At 41.9% G+C, this 16,963-nt stretch overlaps 1 long non-coding RNA gene across 2 annotated transcripts in view; it reads left to right on the forward strand.

Moving 5' to 3' along the window:
- The first annotated feature begins 1,110 nt into the window (after positions 1–1,110).
- LOC126921685 (uncharacterized) overlaps positions 1,111–16,963 on the forward strand; it is a 115,739-nt gene continuing 99,886 nt past the window's right edge. Inside the window, exon 1 of one of the 2 annotated variants that reach the window (XR_007712507.1) lies at positions 1,111–1,713. This is a non-coding gene — a long non-coding RNA (uncharacterized LOC126921685). The remainder of the gene's footprint in view (positions 1,714–16,963) is intronic. The other variant, XR_007712506.1, reaches the window with a different exon arrangement.

Genomic DNA, 16,963 nt, shown 5'->3' on the forward strand with positions numbered 1-16,963 from the left:
CTAGGTGCAACGCGTTTGTCCGTCCTTCTCGACGGTTCACCGTTGCGAAGCATACGAGCGCGTGGTCAGCTTGCGAAAAAGCTCTCCGTCGTTCCAATGGTGTCTATTCTATCATCCTCTTCGTCTTCGTCCACACCAGCCGCGCGGCTCGTTTTCTCTTTTTCACCAGCGATCGTTCCACAAGCTCCGTCTTCGTCTTCTGAACGGCTGGCCAGTCGAGTGCGTCTCGGACGAGATCGGGGATGTTCGTGTCGTTTGCAGTCGTCCTCGTTACGCCCTCGTGGACGTCACGGCGCGTCATCTTCCTCTCGTAATTTATCCCCTTCTCCCGGCGTAACCTGTTCACCCACCACCGACGATTCCGTCGCAAGCTTCCACGATCGAGATCCTCCTCGTCGCACAAACGACTCCCTCGTTGATATCGTCTTCCTCTGAATTCATTCAGTGCCGGCTGCTGGACTCTGGTTACCCTATGCAACGAGCATTTCTTCGAATCAACGAGAATAGGCCAACGTGTAACAAGTTCTTAAGCTTGATAAACATTTCTTTCTCTTCTCTTCTTATTTCTATTATTTTCTATCTCTAGAAGATGTTGTTACGTATAAGAAAATTTCATGCTGATAGAATAAAAATAGAATCGTCCCTTGTCGAACACTGCCCCTAACTGTCTCCCTATGACAAAGATCGTATCGGAGAAAAGTTAGACTGGAAAAGAAAAACAAAAAGTGGTTCGCGACAACGACCGAACGGTAGGTGAAACGTTCGCGAGAAACATCTCATCATAAATCTTGAATTTTGCCGGGGTAGTCAGAGCGGGTGCCGCTAGGCCGGTGCCAAGGGGCGGTCATGTCCTCGCCGTCGTTCGGCTCGTCCCTTCTTTCTCGCGTTACAAACATTCCCGCATAAGTGAGTCTCTGTCGCGCATCCGGCGCTCACTTTCTCTGTTCTTTGGTCGGTCGGGTCCGATCGCACTCCCGCGGCTCTCACAGCTCGCTAGGAGAAGCAGGCGGCGAGCTTTCGTGTCCGAACGGCAGGGGAGCCACCGTCCGGGGCAGCGGCCAAGAGGGGCCACCGGCTTGCCTCCGCTTGCTGGCCGGCGCGCGTGTTTCTCTCCCTTCGGCTTACAGCATCCGCCGGACCTTCTCCTCTCTCCGCCTACGCGGTGCGAGTATGCTGTGTGCGCCAGTGCGCCCGCAAGCCCGCAAGTTCGCGCTCCGCCACGCAGCCCAAGCTCTCTCTAGCCGCGCGCTGATCGGCCACGTTCGTCAGCCGGGCCCCACGCAAAAAGGCAGCGGGGCCGCGCGCGAGCCGACTGGACACGGACACACACGACGGACGATTTCTTACTGTTAATTCGAAGACAAACACGAACGAACGGACCGGGCCGGCTTGGCGAGCAACGCGTCTCCAAGACAAGTCTCTTAAGGAAACGATCATTCTTATATACTATATATACATATAAATAGCAACGTTCTCGCTCGCCGCTCAAGGAAACAGTTCGACGACGTGGTGTGACACGTAATACGAGTGAAAACATTCGAAACACGCGCGCTCCGACCTGATCACACGAGACCTCTTCGAAGAAACGGGCAGTGACTGTGAGGAAACGAACAGGATATCACGGACTGCTATCCAGTGCGCTGTTTTCGTTTGTGAAACACCGTTTACGCACGTCCTCGAACACGTCTTCTTGGGATCGCCGCGATCGTACAGGTGAGTCCACCTCCTCAACGATCATCAGGATTTTTTTGTTTTTCTTTTTCGTTCGTTTCTTTCGTTTCTCCTTTTGGTGTTCGATCTTCCTTTCACAGGAACGGTCGCGAGGAATGTCTCGTGGGGTGGCACTAGCGAGGTGTTTCAGTGTACGATGAAGAATTTTTTAATTTACGTCGTTAGAATGTCTCGAGGGAATATACTTTGTAATTGGAAATTGATCGTTTCGTAGGTTCGTAAGGTGTATCGCGAGGAAATGTCATCGTTGCTAAGAACTGTCAGATCGATTCTGACTAACAGTGATGCTCTGTACTTCAAAATATTTAAATATATCATTTTTAAAGAACGAGTAGCCATTAAATTCTTCTCTTTTCGTCTATTATCTGTCTGTTCTAATGGAAGTTTTGCAACGAGGTTGAAAGAAACCGTCCAGTGACGACAGAAGTGTTTCCGTTGAATTTTTATATTTTCGCCTCTAATTTCTTCAAAATCGTCAATTGATTAACCTGTTACAGTGCTTTTTATTTTCCCAGTGAGATAAATAAAATTCTGTTCCTTCGTTTCAAATTGTATCGCAAGTTACTTTTATAGTTCGATTGCTTCTTTTCTGTAAAATCTAATAGGGAATAGCGTATTTTTGAAGGTGAGGCATATATTTCTCAGTCGCGATTAGGCGATTTCCCTTTGGTCTAAGTGGTTTGTCTATCGTTCACAGATACATTCCTCTTTTTCGTAGACATTTCTCAAGCAAATACGCGTCTCTGATTGTGTGGTGACACTCGTGGTGACAGTGTACAGTGGTGGTGGTGCTAATTGTGAGCTAAACAACACGATTAATCAATACGATTGCGAAATGAGAATAAATTTTGAAAATTAGCCGGAACAAGGGACAAATCGTATACTGACGATCGTATGAAAACAGTGGAAGTGACATTTCGTTCTAAGAATTCGGTTAAAACACGTGTCACTGGACGTTTGTGTGATGGAAAAATTTCTCGTAAATATAAGAGTCTGTTAATAAAGTGACAATTACGTATTAATTTTGCCATTATTAAATCGAAACACAATTGCCGAGGTGCGAATATAATGAAAATCAAAGTCACGTGTGCGCGTAATTAAAATATCGCAAATATGAATGTTTCATTTTCGGTATATTAATATTCCAGTCCGTGTATATTAATAAACATATGCCGATGGGGTTCGTCATCGGAAAACTATGCGGCTGATCTTAAAACAAAAAATAGGAGAATATTTTAACAGCTAAGATTTCCATTCAATTTGCAAGAAGTCCAGTGAAACACGTATGAGTAAATATAGTCGTTTTCAAAGAAAATGTGAAAGAAAACGAGCCGATAAAATCTTTGATCAAAACGCGTGAAAAACTATTAGAACATTTTTATAGCAATATATTTTACTATCAAATATACGTAAAATGGTATAAATTGGTTGATGTTGGAATAGTAATGAAGGTATTATTATTAGAGTATTAGAAATAACTCGTGGAACGTGTGTCTAATAAAAAATGTACGAATCGTCCGCCTCGAAGTAGATACGGCCAGTTCTTGTCAGACGTAAGATGATACATACGCCCGAACTACTCTTCCGTCGGCAACCAGATAGAACGGGACATGTTTAGAAAATAAAAGATGAATAACACGAGATAATGAAAGATAATATTACACATTTTTAAATAAAACTTGTAAAATGATAAATTAAAGATGCGAATAATATTGACGTTACAGGAAATTGAAAAGTAAGAAAAATCATATCTAACATACGTATCAAATCATTAATATACACTAAAAAGTAGTAAAAACATCTCTAAATATCACGTTCGTATTAATAAAAATATATTTTCGTTTAATCACAATCAATCGTATTATCAAATCGTATTAAAACACTTAAATCGTGATTTAAAACCGATAAATGTAGTCAAACTGTCCAATGCTCGATGAACGTTCGATGATATCGTAAAAATTAACGAAATTAATCTTTATAAGCATTTCCGACTCTAATAGTAAAATCACAACCGGAATAATCTTGTCCGCAAATTCGAATCGGCTGCGTTGGAGGATAAAACAACGTTTACAGAATGATTTTCGGTGCAATCACGAGAAATCTATCGAGTACGAAAAATTAGACACTTTCACGATACTATAAAGACCCCTAATCGTGGCGGCGTCCTCGTGGAACTGAGGGTCCGAAAATCAGTATCTAGCTTCGATCACGAATCTGGTGGAACCAGTTTCGCCGGTCCGAGCAAAGGGTTGGGCAAAAAAAAAGAAAAGAGAATGTATGCACAGGCAGTCATGCAAGAAGGGTTACCGATGGAACGCAACCTCGGAAGCGTTTTGTTGTTGAAATGCCGCGTGGCAGTTGGCAACTCGATCGATGACCGCGTATAAACAGCTAATAATCAAACGAATCGTGTCATAAACAATCCTGCGGGGGCGGTAGAGTGGTGGTAAAAGTATAAATGAATTTCGATGGCAGAGTGGGGTGCAACAACGTGACAGGGTGGGAGTGATCAATTTGAAAAGCATAGGAAATCTCGACCCGCTGAAAAATTTCGTTTCGATGTCCGACTTTCATCTGGATGTTTCCAGTTTTCAGTTACATCGATGTGTCGTAGTGTGATCTCTCGAACATTCTAAGCTTTTCGATATTTTCGAATATCAAAAGTAACTTTCTTTTTTCCTCTATAACTTCGTTCAACGATTCTTTCCATCTGCCTTGGACAGGGAAAGATCGTCAGATACAACGATAGGAAGAAATCACTTGATGTGCTTGATCGATTTTGAATTGGATCTTGTTCAAATCCCAAGCTCAACTTCTAAATCATTGGATCCGCTCAGATTTTGCGTAGGTTGCATTGAATACGTCGCGTATAGTGGAACGTGTGTTTGATCAAGCCCGTGCTGCTACTTTGAAAAGCTGAACGCTACTTTCGCGTTGAAAGGTTTCATTGACGTTTGTTCTTGTTTCTATTAAATCGTAGAGGCACGCGCTATGGGGAAGAAACGAACGTGTTCCACTGTGAGAAGTCAGACAGTGGACTCTGCTTTTATTCATCTTATTCTGCGATGACATGTCTCCGTACCAAAATATGTACCAACTTATTTTACTTTCACGAATCATCCAACTTATACATGGAATCTAGTTAGATTTTTTTATTCGTTGAAAGTCAATTTCGTAATCCTTGTACGGAGATTCGTTGAAATTTCAAATATACACCTTCGCAGAAATTTATATTAAAAAACAACAGGCAAAATAGAATAAAGTTCAGGCAATATGAGGCAAAGTTCAAGCAAATTAAAATCAAGTATGAGTATCCTGAAATTTTCAACGTTTGGTCAAATTTTTCGACGTCGAGTCAAAGTTCAAAATGTCTACAGTCGCATAAATCTCGCAAAAACGTAACAGGGATCACAGACTATATTTCATTCTTCTCTGTCATCCATCGTCAGTTTAATCTTTCGCATCCCTTTACGCTGCATGTCAACACTTCCGTTAAAACCAGACACCTTGTCCCTTCGTTAACACGCAAAATTTCTAATAGCGCAGGGAATCTTTCGCTATTCGCTTCTAAATTTGTCAAATAATTTCCACGTCCTTCCCGCATCGTTTACGTCCTTTGTCAGCGTGAAAAGTTCGAATCCTGACCCCTTTCCTGACTATATCTCCGAAATACCAAAAAAACAGAATCCAGAAAAGTCCGGGCAAAAACTAAAACCTCGGAGCTGGTACGTCCGATCGGGAAGAAATGGGGGCGAAAGTGATCTTGCCGGTCACGTCACAGCGACACGACGACAGAACTGAATACGTACACGTCGAAGATCGATGTGCCTAAAAAAGGTCCTCAAAAAAAAAAAAAAAAAAAAACACTGACAACAATATATACCGACTCTGTGAAAAAGCACGAGGTCGTTCTCGTTGTTGTCGTCTCCCGTTGGTGGGAGACTCTGGGTGGTCAAGGTGGGGGTATGTATGTTCCGAGGGTGAACGGTATGATAACGTCGAACAGGTCGACACGCGATGTATCGGTCGGTGAAGAGAGGAAAAAAATGGGGGTGGACGGGGAGGGGGAGGATTGAAGGTTGCCCCCGAAAGAATCGAAAGTTTCGTCGAGTCAGAAAGAGAGAGAAAAAGAGACTGTACGATCGGGTGAAGAAGAAAAGAGAAGGAGAGGATTGAAAAAGGGGTTGGGGTGAGTCGTGGTTGCTTGCAAGGGCTAGTATAGAGAGAAAAGAGAGAGGAAGACAGAGAGGAGAGGTTAGGAAGAAGGGGTAGCCTGGTATCGAGAAAGAGAAGGGGATAGTGGTAGAGAAGGTATAAGGAGGGGTAGAAGGAAAAGTCTGTCGGATGGTAGGGGTACACGAGGCGAGGGTGAGTGGGTTAACTGCAAAACCCGATCGTCCGTGTTTTTATCTTAAGACGACTCTCCGACTAGAAGCCGCGTAGGAGACGAAGAGAAGAAGGGGTTCGTCGGTGGTGGTTCTGGAAGGGGTTCTTCTCAAGCTCGGAGTCCAGCTGGAGGGGTAGAAACGACAACGGCGGCGGCGTCGACGTCGGCGGCGGTGGCGGCGTGCGTCGCGGGGTATAGAGGTTTCTGGTGGTGGCAGCGCTGGACCGTCTGGGGGTGGGTGGGGGTGGTAGTCTCACTCCTACGGAAGAAATGGTGGGGATAAGACTACCCTCGGAGGCAGGAGTGCGTTTGCGCCGCCGCCGTGGAGGTGGCATCGGGTGCTAAGGGTTGCTTATTCGCCCCAGTCCCTGGCGGCGGAGGGGTGGTCTCTCTCTCGCCCGCTCACGACGGGGGTGGGGAACCCCTCGTCCCCGACTGCAGGGTTAGGGTGGTCTTTAGGTCTGTCAGTAGCAAAGCGGCGGCCTCATCATACGGAGCTGCCGGGCTGACCAGCCAGGCCGAAATCACTTAAGACGCGTACACCTTGTAATATAACCACCGTAGAGGCGCGCGCGCGCTCCCGCGTCGTCCGCACCTACACCTACTCACACGTATATACATACACGTACATACGACTACCCACAACCACACCGTACATATACATATGTGTACATTGAAACGCGCGCGCGCGACCAAAATTCTATATGTATATATAAGCTGGTACACGCACCAACACTGCAACTCACATACGCACAACTGCCCAACCAATACAGCTCGATCCACATCGCGCTTATTTACGACACACGATCGTGCCGAAACACGCGGACACTGCTCTCTTATACTACGTACACGCGCGCATCCGATGCGTATACCAGTCAACAACGCGAGCGCGGTCATCGGTCAGTTCTTCTAATATACGTGCACCTTAAGGACACGGAGGTGCATACGTCCTGCGAAAACGCGTACGTTGAAACAGTGTTGTACAGCGATCGTTTGAACAGAGGTGAGATGTGAGGTGAGGAGACACGACGCGCAGTGGTGGTCGACCGATTAAGAACGCGAACAGACGGTGATTCTTGATTCAGTGCTGGACGCGTGAACATAGAAAGAGGAACAAAACGGAATCTATATGTGTCGTGATTGGCATTCGTCACCGTGTACATCGTCGATGCCAGTTATCGTCACGATGAAACGATCGTGGATTAGTTTACCGCCGTAACAGGACACCGTTCGTTGGTTTTCGTGAATGAAAGATGCTCGGGATTGTATAGAACAAAGATGACCGGACAGTATCGTGAAAATCGAGTACAGTGTGTAAGAACATTGTGAGGCTGCTGCCGGTAGAAGGCAGTAGATCCCTCTGCTTCTTCGTCACGTTGGTCAGTGGTTTGTCGACCTTCGACCGAGACTGTTGTGTTTCTACGTACAACTCTACGCTCGTGTGACCGACTCGACCCACGACTGTTCCGTTGATCATCCCTCGTGTTATACTACGTCGTGACTCAGTGTGACACGTGTATTTTTTATCGTCCGGATAAACGTGGCTGCGTCGACAATAATAAGGTAATACATCGTGAATGTCCTGTTGACATGTGTTCACTAATCAACCGGGTTCAAGTGATTCTAGTGATTCCAGATTTCTCGATGTTCTCGAATTATGTTAGGGTTCGTTTCTTCAATTTCCATCTATTCGAGTATTGTTATAGGAGAGATGTTCGTCGACTGTCCCGTGATCATCGAAGAAGAAACTTGTGCTATCATGTCGTTAAGACACTCGGCGGTACTGAGTTCCGCCCGTGAAATTCAACGTTATTCTCCGAAAAAGTTTAACGAATCGAGAAATAGGTTACGTGATACCTTCCTTCGCTGATTATTGTGAAATACGATGAAAATTAACCCGCCTCGGTGATCGACGAGCAAAATTGATTGGTTTGCAATTGTACCGGTGGAACTTCAGTATCGTCGAGTCTCATAAAAAATTTCGCATGTCAAAATTCGACGACAATAAAATCGCGGTTGTTAGCTGTTGACTATCAGTGGCCATGGATTGTAATTTTAATGAAGCCGCCTTTACGATTTGTACGGAACCGTTGTTCGACAGTGATTGCGTGCTGTTTTTCAAGCTGAATGAACACACGGCCGGTGTTTAACACAGACAGAGAGAAAGGGAGAGAAAGAGAGTGTGCGGGTGTATGTGTGAGTGAGACGAGTATTTAAAAAAAAAACGCGTTCGCTTGTCGAACAGCGCTGAAAAGAGCAGCGGATCGTATTATTTGGTGGTGTTTAATTGAGATTTAATTGACCCCTCCATTATTCATCGCGATTGTCAATGAGCGGTTTACGCGGTGTATGCGACCAGTGTTTCACTTTCGTTCCATCGAATCCTAACCATGAAATACAATTTATGTTTTTTTTTGTGTTGTGTTGCATTTTTATTTATTTCTTTTCCTTTCTTATCCTTTTGCTTTCCTTACATCAACTTGATCGCTCAAGTTCTGTCATGCTATTTTTCAGCAGTTCTAACAAAAATTACATACAGTGACGATCGTTGTTTCACTTCGAAAAAATTAAGAGATAAAATATAGAAAAGTCTTGCGCGATCAAGAGCACTTATGCCCTTACATTTAATTTAGTTATTGTTCATTTGTTTACTGCAATTTATTTGCAATTTAATTGCGTCTCACAGCGTGAAATTTCAATCATCGAACGTGTCAAGGAACGGTGTATGGTTCAACAAACAAAAAAACAGGAAAGAAAAGAAAGAGAAGAGAAAATGAAAGAAAAGGAAACAACTGTGAACACCGTGACAACGATTAATTAGCACGGCAACGAGCGCATTGCCGCGGTACTGGAAAGAATGGGTACGCGTGACGTTTCAATAATCATTTCAAATCCAATTCGTGATTCTGCGTCCTCTCCGTCGGGAATCTTTCGTATCAGGCCACAGTCTCACCCTCTTTTTCTCGGTTTTTGTCCATCGCCAAGTGGATTTTACCCAATAATAGATCAAAATCGTGCTGTCATCCAACCAAGACCGATATTTCACGCTCTCGCGCTTCCGTGATAGCTTCTGAATTGTTCAAACGATCCACTCTACGATACGCTCCTAAATTCAAAGAGCCAAATTTATACAAGATACCTACGATTAATTCAACGTATCGTGGTTAGGACCATCGCGGAAATGACTATTTTGTTCGCTTTAAATAGCAGAAGTCTGAAATCACGAGGAAGAGACGCGAGATTACTCTGTCGATCGGTCTTAGTAGTAGCAAGCGTGTGTGGTCAGACGTCACGGTCCGATAGACTACGAACGCCTGGCGCCTGAGACGAGAGAGAACCCGTCATGCACAATGGTAAAGCTCCATTCAAGGGAATTATATTTATTGTGATCAATAGTTCGGTCTCTCTTTACCCTATATCGAATAACTAGTCACGGTGCTGCTGGTTTATTTATCAGAAGCCAGAGACACTCGAGTTGTTCCCCGACCTTCAATAATTCAGTCAGATGTCATTATTTCGATGTATATTTCTCACCGTGGTAAGGGTTTGATTCTGTATGCATTCCGACGTGTTCGAGCTGTCAGCAGGATGAACGCGAAGGAAACGGGTAATAATACCTTTTACAAAGAATTCGATACGTTATCGCGAGAAGTCGAGAATAATCATATATGTATATATATATACGTAGGACGTATGCAAATTTTTGACAGAATATCATTTGTCTTCGCTCTTCGAGTTGTCTAATTCGACTTCATCGAGTCGTTTACTATTTTTATGCTTGGCGAATTTGAATGGTTCTCGAACTCGAAGGGATCGGTCGGCGATCGCACGGGAAATCGGAGGCGGCAGAAAAAAAGCGGCATTTTTTTACAGCGATGAGGGGGAAAAATGTCGAGCCTTTCTTCGATAATTCTTTGATTCGTAAGGGGCCTTTGACCTATAATCAGCGAACGTGTCGAACAATACGGGGCAGCTGTCACTGTCCCTGTCTCTGTCGCTGTCGTCCGTTATCAACATCTGCCTCGTAAAGCAGCGCGGTCCGCGTGTGCATGTATGTGCACGCGTGCACACACGCGCGCACGGGTGCAAACAACGCCGGAGCCAGCATAATCTACGACAGCTTCGAATTCAGAGTTTCACGCTTATCGCGAGCACTCCTTCCAATATTTGTTCTCGGCGAAAAGGGGATCGAGTGACTTTTATCAAATGGATGTATTGTTAGCGAGAGAATGGACTACGCTTTCCCACACGGGAACAGCCTCCTTAACGTTCGCGATCGTTTTCACGGGGTTCATTAACCATGCACGCGGACCATGACAAAGCTGTCCGGTATCGTTGTCCGTAAGGAAATGCGACGACTCCCTTTTGCTTTCGAAACGCCGCCCGATTTGACAGCTCGATCCCGTACAACGATGGTGTCGCTTGTTTCTGGTTACGAAAAAAAAGAAAAAGAAAAAAAAAACGTTGAATACGATCGCGTATTCGATTCGAGGTCGTTCAATTAGTATCGAACCGGGAATAGAACAGTGACAGCTGCTTCGAACTTTTTTCTCCAATTTATATTGCTACTTTCGAGTATGCTGAAAAAATGGTCATCGAACTCCATGAGGTCATAAGACGATGTATTTGTTAATTATTCGATGATTTCTTTCGTTTGGCATAATTAATTCATGAAATCTGTAAAAATGATCTGAGAATTTTTAAACGACCGTACAAAAAAGCTTCTTTGATTAATAGTCTGATCAATCTGTTATATTTTATCGCGAATTATATCGTATGAAAGTTAGTCTTTTCCGTTCGATACCATACGCCACCGAGTTTTAAGGTAATGCTTAGTAATAAGATAAGAAAATTAAATATTTGTACAATATTTAATGGCTAATAGTTTATTCGCAATCATATTGAAAAAAATACTATACGCGAATTTACGATCAAAATCCATTGACATTTCTAGAGAAAAATACGTCATAGAATTTCACATATTCATTGAAAAATACTAAGAATCTAATAACTGATCATAAAAATACTACTTTTTCGCATAAATGTTTCTTGCTATAATACTCTAGATTCTAGACACTTTGAATTCTTCACTATGAAATGTAAAGAAAAATACGTTCCTCGCCAGCCTCGATATTTCTTCAAAACTCTGAACTGGAAAGCTGCGTTACGAATTTGATATCCTGTGAAAAAATGAAAGAGATTAGACGAACCCTAGCGACTGAAAGTCAATCGGTCAGAATTAAACTCTCCGTCGGTTCTTCGTTACTTAAGATCTTAGATCTCCTCGGCTTCGAATCTTAATTAATTTTCCTAAAACCAATTTGCCACGGGGATCACGCGAAATCTCGGTTGCGCGGAGTCGACGGAAACTTTTTCCACGAGCGGCTGTTCAAGGCTTAAAATAGGAACGAGGTATACGTTGCCTAATGAAATCTCAGAATCTCGCCATTAGGAATCCCGCGGGGGTGCGTCGCGTTTCTCAAACTTCTCGTTCACTTTGCCTGCGAAACTTGAGCTCCGCTTCCGGCTTAACTTTTCACCGACGTTCTGAGGAACGTCGCGCAAACGGTAATGCGTCGCGACGATTCGATTCGTTGGAACGTATCCGGCCAAAGTTGTTCATTGTAATGCACCGAGTTGTAAATTTATTTCTGAATTTATTTTATTTAGCTTTGGAAACATATTGTGTTTAATGTTTCTGTAATTTAAGCCTAGAGAATTATGTCTATCCAAGAATTATTTTATAAGTTAACTATCACTTTATTTTGTTTCTTTTGTTACTTGCGTTTCGCTCTTCCTTTTTACATAGCATCTGCATTTTTGAAATTGACAAGGCTTAAATCGAAGCCGAATTTCAAGACCTGTCATTTTCAACGAATAGAATCCAACCATCCACGGTTATCGAATGTTCGTAATAGCAACAGTAGATGTTTTAATAGCGTTCTCCTAAAATACGATAATCGTAAAACTGAATAAAAATGTATATTCGTAACTGTCAAAAATTCTGCTCGTGTTACGTTAAAAAGAAAATACGTTGTGCATTTATATTTGAATATTGACAAGTGTTTTATAGATTTATGTTTATAAAAATACCTTAATCTTCAACGCAACTTTTCAAATTCTTTAACACTTTTGCTTCGAAGCTTATTTCTTACTTGAAAAGAAATCTTTTACTCTAAATTCCAAGCAGTACGTAAAAATATGGATGCATTCGCTTAGTCTAGGAGATTTGTCCGTTCGATATCATTCTGAAAAACAGTTGTCACATTTTTAACGCCGAAACTGCACCCGTGTTGTCAGCAATGGAACGAAGATCGAACGATTAGGCGACGTTCCAAATGCTTCCCATTTCATCGAGCCGCTGCTAAGCTTTCAAAATCGCTATGCAGGGTTATGTCTTGGCAAGTGTTGGGAATAACGACTTCTAGGCGCTCCCAAATGGCGGCCGTTGTCAGGATTTGCTAAGTTCTCGAGTGCCACACCGTGACGCATCTTAACGTATCCTCGCGTCATCGTCTGAGTAACGAAAGTTTCATCGTCGAGCCTCGATTGTCGAGCCTAATCTCGTGGGAGGCGAAGAAGTCGCGAGCTAAATCGCATACGAATCAACAGAATTTACAATTGTGAATTTCATCCAGAGGAAAATTCGTTTTGTCAATTTTGAGAATAACTACTTTTTTTCTATCAGATTAATGGTAAGAAGCAATTTGTAAATAACTAAGTACTTTTTAATCTTACGAGATTCGTGTTAGTCACGCAAATGTTAATCTTAACTACTCTGTTAATTCTAATGTCACCTTTATCGTTTGTTACATGCTCCTAGAAGAATATGATATAATACATACATTTTTTGCGCCGGGCTTTTAATTTCAATGATGCGAAGTCTCCATGGAAAAAAATTATTTTCCACTCATCGTGTGAATTGATTATCTTGCTAAGATAAATAAATAATAATAATAAGAGCTAAGATAAGAACGTCCTTAAGTTTTTCAAATTGTGCAGATTTACATTGTTTTTAAAATTGTTTGTATTGGTAATTTATATTTGCATAAAGTTTCGTTTGCTCTACCTTTAACATTCGAAATTACAAATTCTCGTCATATAGTGAAATAACTATATCGTTACACTTCTTCCAAAGCTTGCATCTTCCAAAGCATCCAAATAGCTTGATAAACGCGTACAAATATATTTTCCATCTAATCGTGACGTTACTTAATTTTATTACCACTCACTTTCGTGACATGTAGGATAATTATTGATTGTGAGTTAAAAATGACTATTTTATAATTGATCTTAAATAAATAAGTAGGTTCCAGAATAATCCATCGGTTTCTCGTTATGTTTTTATAAATATTACTTATATATTTTTCATTCCTTGTTTACGCCATTCAATTCATATGTATCTGCAAAAAATATCTGATAGCCCCTTCCGTCAATCATAGTTACATCTAGTTTTTTTCTAAATTTAAGAGTACATTTCAAAATGCATGCCCTTAATACGCTAACTAATAGAAATCTTGATTGGCAGAATGTCACATAATCCAATAATCATAAAATCGATATTCTAGTAGAAAAATTCATAGAGTACCATAGAAATGAAAATTTAACAGTATTGAAAATAAAATTTCAATCGTGTACAGTTTGTCGATTTAATACAGTCGCCATAAATATTCTAATCCTTTGCTCGATTATTTCAACTAATTTTTTATTTAATACGAGTAATACACGTAATAATAATACGAAACAAGCGATCGAATTTGCTTGCCACTAGTGACAACTACGGTATTTACGAGACATCGTACATTCCTCGCTACGTTTCATCATTTACGTCTCATCCCCGATTTACAAGACGTTCTAACAAAGAGAGGAAAGTACGAGAAAGAAAGAAGGAAAGAGAAACGATCGCGACTGGCAAACAACATTCGCGCACGGTAGCCGTGAAAATGAAATCGAGACAATAAAACTACCTACAGGAAGGTGGAGGGCAGGGCTCCCCTTGTTTTTGAAAGATTTCAGGCCACGCGGCGAACTTTTATGAGCCTTCCACGAAGGAACCTTGCCGCTTCTAAGCTCGTTGAAACAAATGTAGCCGAATGCCGGCCTATTTGCATACTCATTGTAAGCCGTAAGTGCTTCACCCTAAAGCAGGCGGATAGCTGGTCTCGTGACGAAACCGGGAAACGATAGTACGAGAGGGCGAGACGAAAATTTTCGTCACGGACGTCCTTGCTCGTTTCACTAACAAGAATTTATCATCGAAACGAGAAGCGACGCCCTTTTCTAGCCAGTTTTTAATACGCACGGTTGTTGTGTTGCGTCGAAACTGATAAAATATACGGCCGTGAGCGTGTGACCGGGCTTATTTTTCGCAGGTTTCCAACCAAAATATCCGATTTCACTCAACGCTGAAAAATAATTTTATTGGTACCTCGATGCGAACAACGAAAAAAAAAAAAAAAAAAAAAAAAAATGGAAGCCGTAGAAGTTCTTACGAGCGATGTTTGATGTCGACGTTACACGTTATCATTTTTACAGTTTTGCGGGTTTGATGGAGTAAAATATTGAGAGAATTCGGAACTAAAATTTTCCACTCTCTTCTATTATTTATATTGCGATAGGTGAAATCAACGATGAAATTGTTAAGAGTATTTTAACGATGCTACGTACAACTATGTATGATGTTCCGTCGCTAAGTTCTGGGAAATATAGATGCCTTACTCAGAATTGATAAACATTGAGAAATCATTCTTATCGGTGTTCGAGTAATCTCTGGCTTCCGCTACAATTAAAAGCAAACCGCAGAATATTCTTCTTTCGATAGAAAAACTTACTTCGATCGACACGCAGTAGTTATGAACTTTTAATTACGATTTACCGAGGGAAAACCGATTTTCCGATGACTTTCGAATCGAGAAACTAAAACTCTTTTCATTTGTTACAAGAATAAGCATAAGATCGGGGCATAAAAATTGGAGGACCATAGTAGCATTCATAGACTGTAATATCATTCACCTAATAGAACAAGATCTTCTTTGAAAAAGATAACACGTACGTATGTGATTAGTCGCGGGTTCTCACGCGTTCCTTCAATTATTTTCTGGTAGGCGCGAAAAGCGTCGTTATCCGACGTCGACTGAAAATGGGGAACTCGTCGCAATTAATAATATTGGTAATTGGTGTACGCGTGTCGTGTGCCGCTGAACTTCAAAGGTCATCGATTGGCAGCCAGTTTAATTAACGCAATCAAATGAAAATATTAATGCACGCGCCGCGGTATGCGTGAACGTGCATGGGGTGGATCGGTGATGGTGCGTCGCTCGCGGCCGCGAGGCTCATTATGCAAAAGTCCGTCGCGCTACCCCACGTCGCACCTCACCGTCATGCAATTTCGATATTCGTTCGGCCTCCAAAAAGATTGGATACACGCGTTAAATCGTAGCATTGACCCACATCGAATGATTTCGAGTTTGACTGCGTCGTCATGCCGGCACTTCTTGTGATTCGTTTTCGATTCTCAGTTTCAATTTTCTCTATGTTTTGATCGTTAGATCTCAAATGAGCGGTTTCTCTGGTACGGTGATGTTACGATTCAACCTTAAATTTTGCATAAAATCATCAGATTTGTATATTGTAAGAGAAAAGAGAGCTCGATTTTATTATCACGGCATATAAAAATACACATTCTCCATATCTTAATATGGCAAACGAAATGATAATCCCAGAGCTTTTAATAATCAATTCCTAACGACCTTTTTCGGTTTAACCTGATCATCGTGAAAAATCTGATACTTTATTATGTAATCAGTGAGATTCTTATTAAAACGTTAAGTATATTACTTTTTGTACGATCTAAATTTCCAAACGAAGCTTAATAATTTCCTAATGATTTCTCAGGTGTTATCTTATTTTTCTGTAAGTGTTTTAGTATCTACTTATAAACAAAGACGTACATGAGTTCGTAAAAAGAGAATGAAAGTCTGTCTTTAAAATGTATCACGTAGTCGCATGGATCGGTCGAGGTAGCCTGGACTTATCAACGAGGAAGGATGTTTTAAAAGAGTTTGATTGTACCGCGACGTTGTATCCGTTCGGCGACGTGCTTGAGGTCGAATTTATCGCGCAAGGAAGCCAGGAAAAGCGTCGCGGCCACGGAAAAATAACATTCAACATTTAATTGAAGACCCGCCGCGCCGGTAGGTGCATTAACGATAGTTTTACAGTGAGGGGGTCGGGGGGCGCAATCGCAATTTGAAAACGGCTTTTAATTGCGTTTTCCCTTCCTTTTTTTCTTCCCTATCCCCCTCTCTTTTCCATCTACTTTCCTTTTTTTTTTTTTCAAACGATCCCGCGTAGACCGTGAAATACCATTAAATTATCTCGACGATCGTTCCGAAACTAATTTCGAAAAAACGTCGGTAATAAAAGTAAAACTCTCGTGCTCAACATTTTACGTTTCGAACAATGCGTCCCATTGAAAGGAGCACTCGAACGAAACGACACTCGAGCGAAAGATCCGGAAGACTGCGATGAAATTGCGAATTGAATATGTTTTTTAATATTCATTTCGACCAGAAACCGATTACCGCATCTCTTCATTCTCTCTCTCTCTCTCTCTCTCTCTCTCTCTCTCTCGCACTCTCGTTCATTTCCCTTACTTGATTAAATAAAAAAATCAAGAAAGAAAACAAAGAAGGTAAAGCTTCTCGTGTTTCTTCTTCGATAAAGCCCACACTTATGACGCATAATCATGCACGATGCTTCATACGATACTAAATATTACCGTCCCGGAAATCGTGTGGCTTTCTGCCGTTGGCTCAGTAGCAATTGGTCGTCCTTCGTCACCCT

Source organism: Bombus affinis, chromosome 11, assembly GCF_024516045.1.
Source record: "Bombus affinis isolate iyBomAffi1 chromosome 11, iyBomAffi1.2, whole genome shotgun sequence".
Classification (NCBI taxonomy): domain Eukaryota; kingdom Metazoa; phylum Arthropoda; class Insecta; order Hymenoptera; family Apidae; genus Bombus; species Bombus affinis.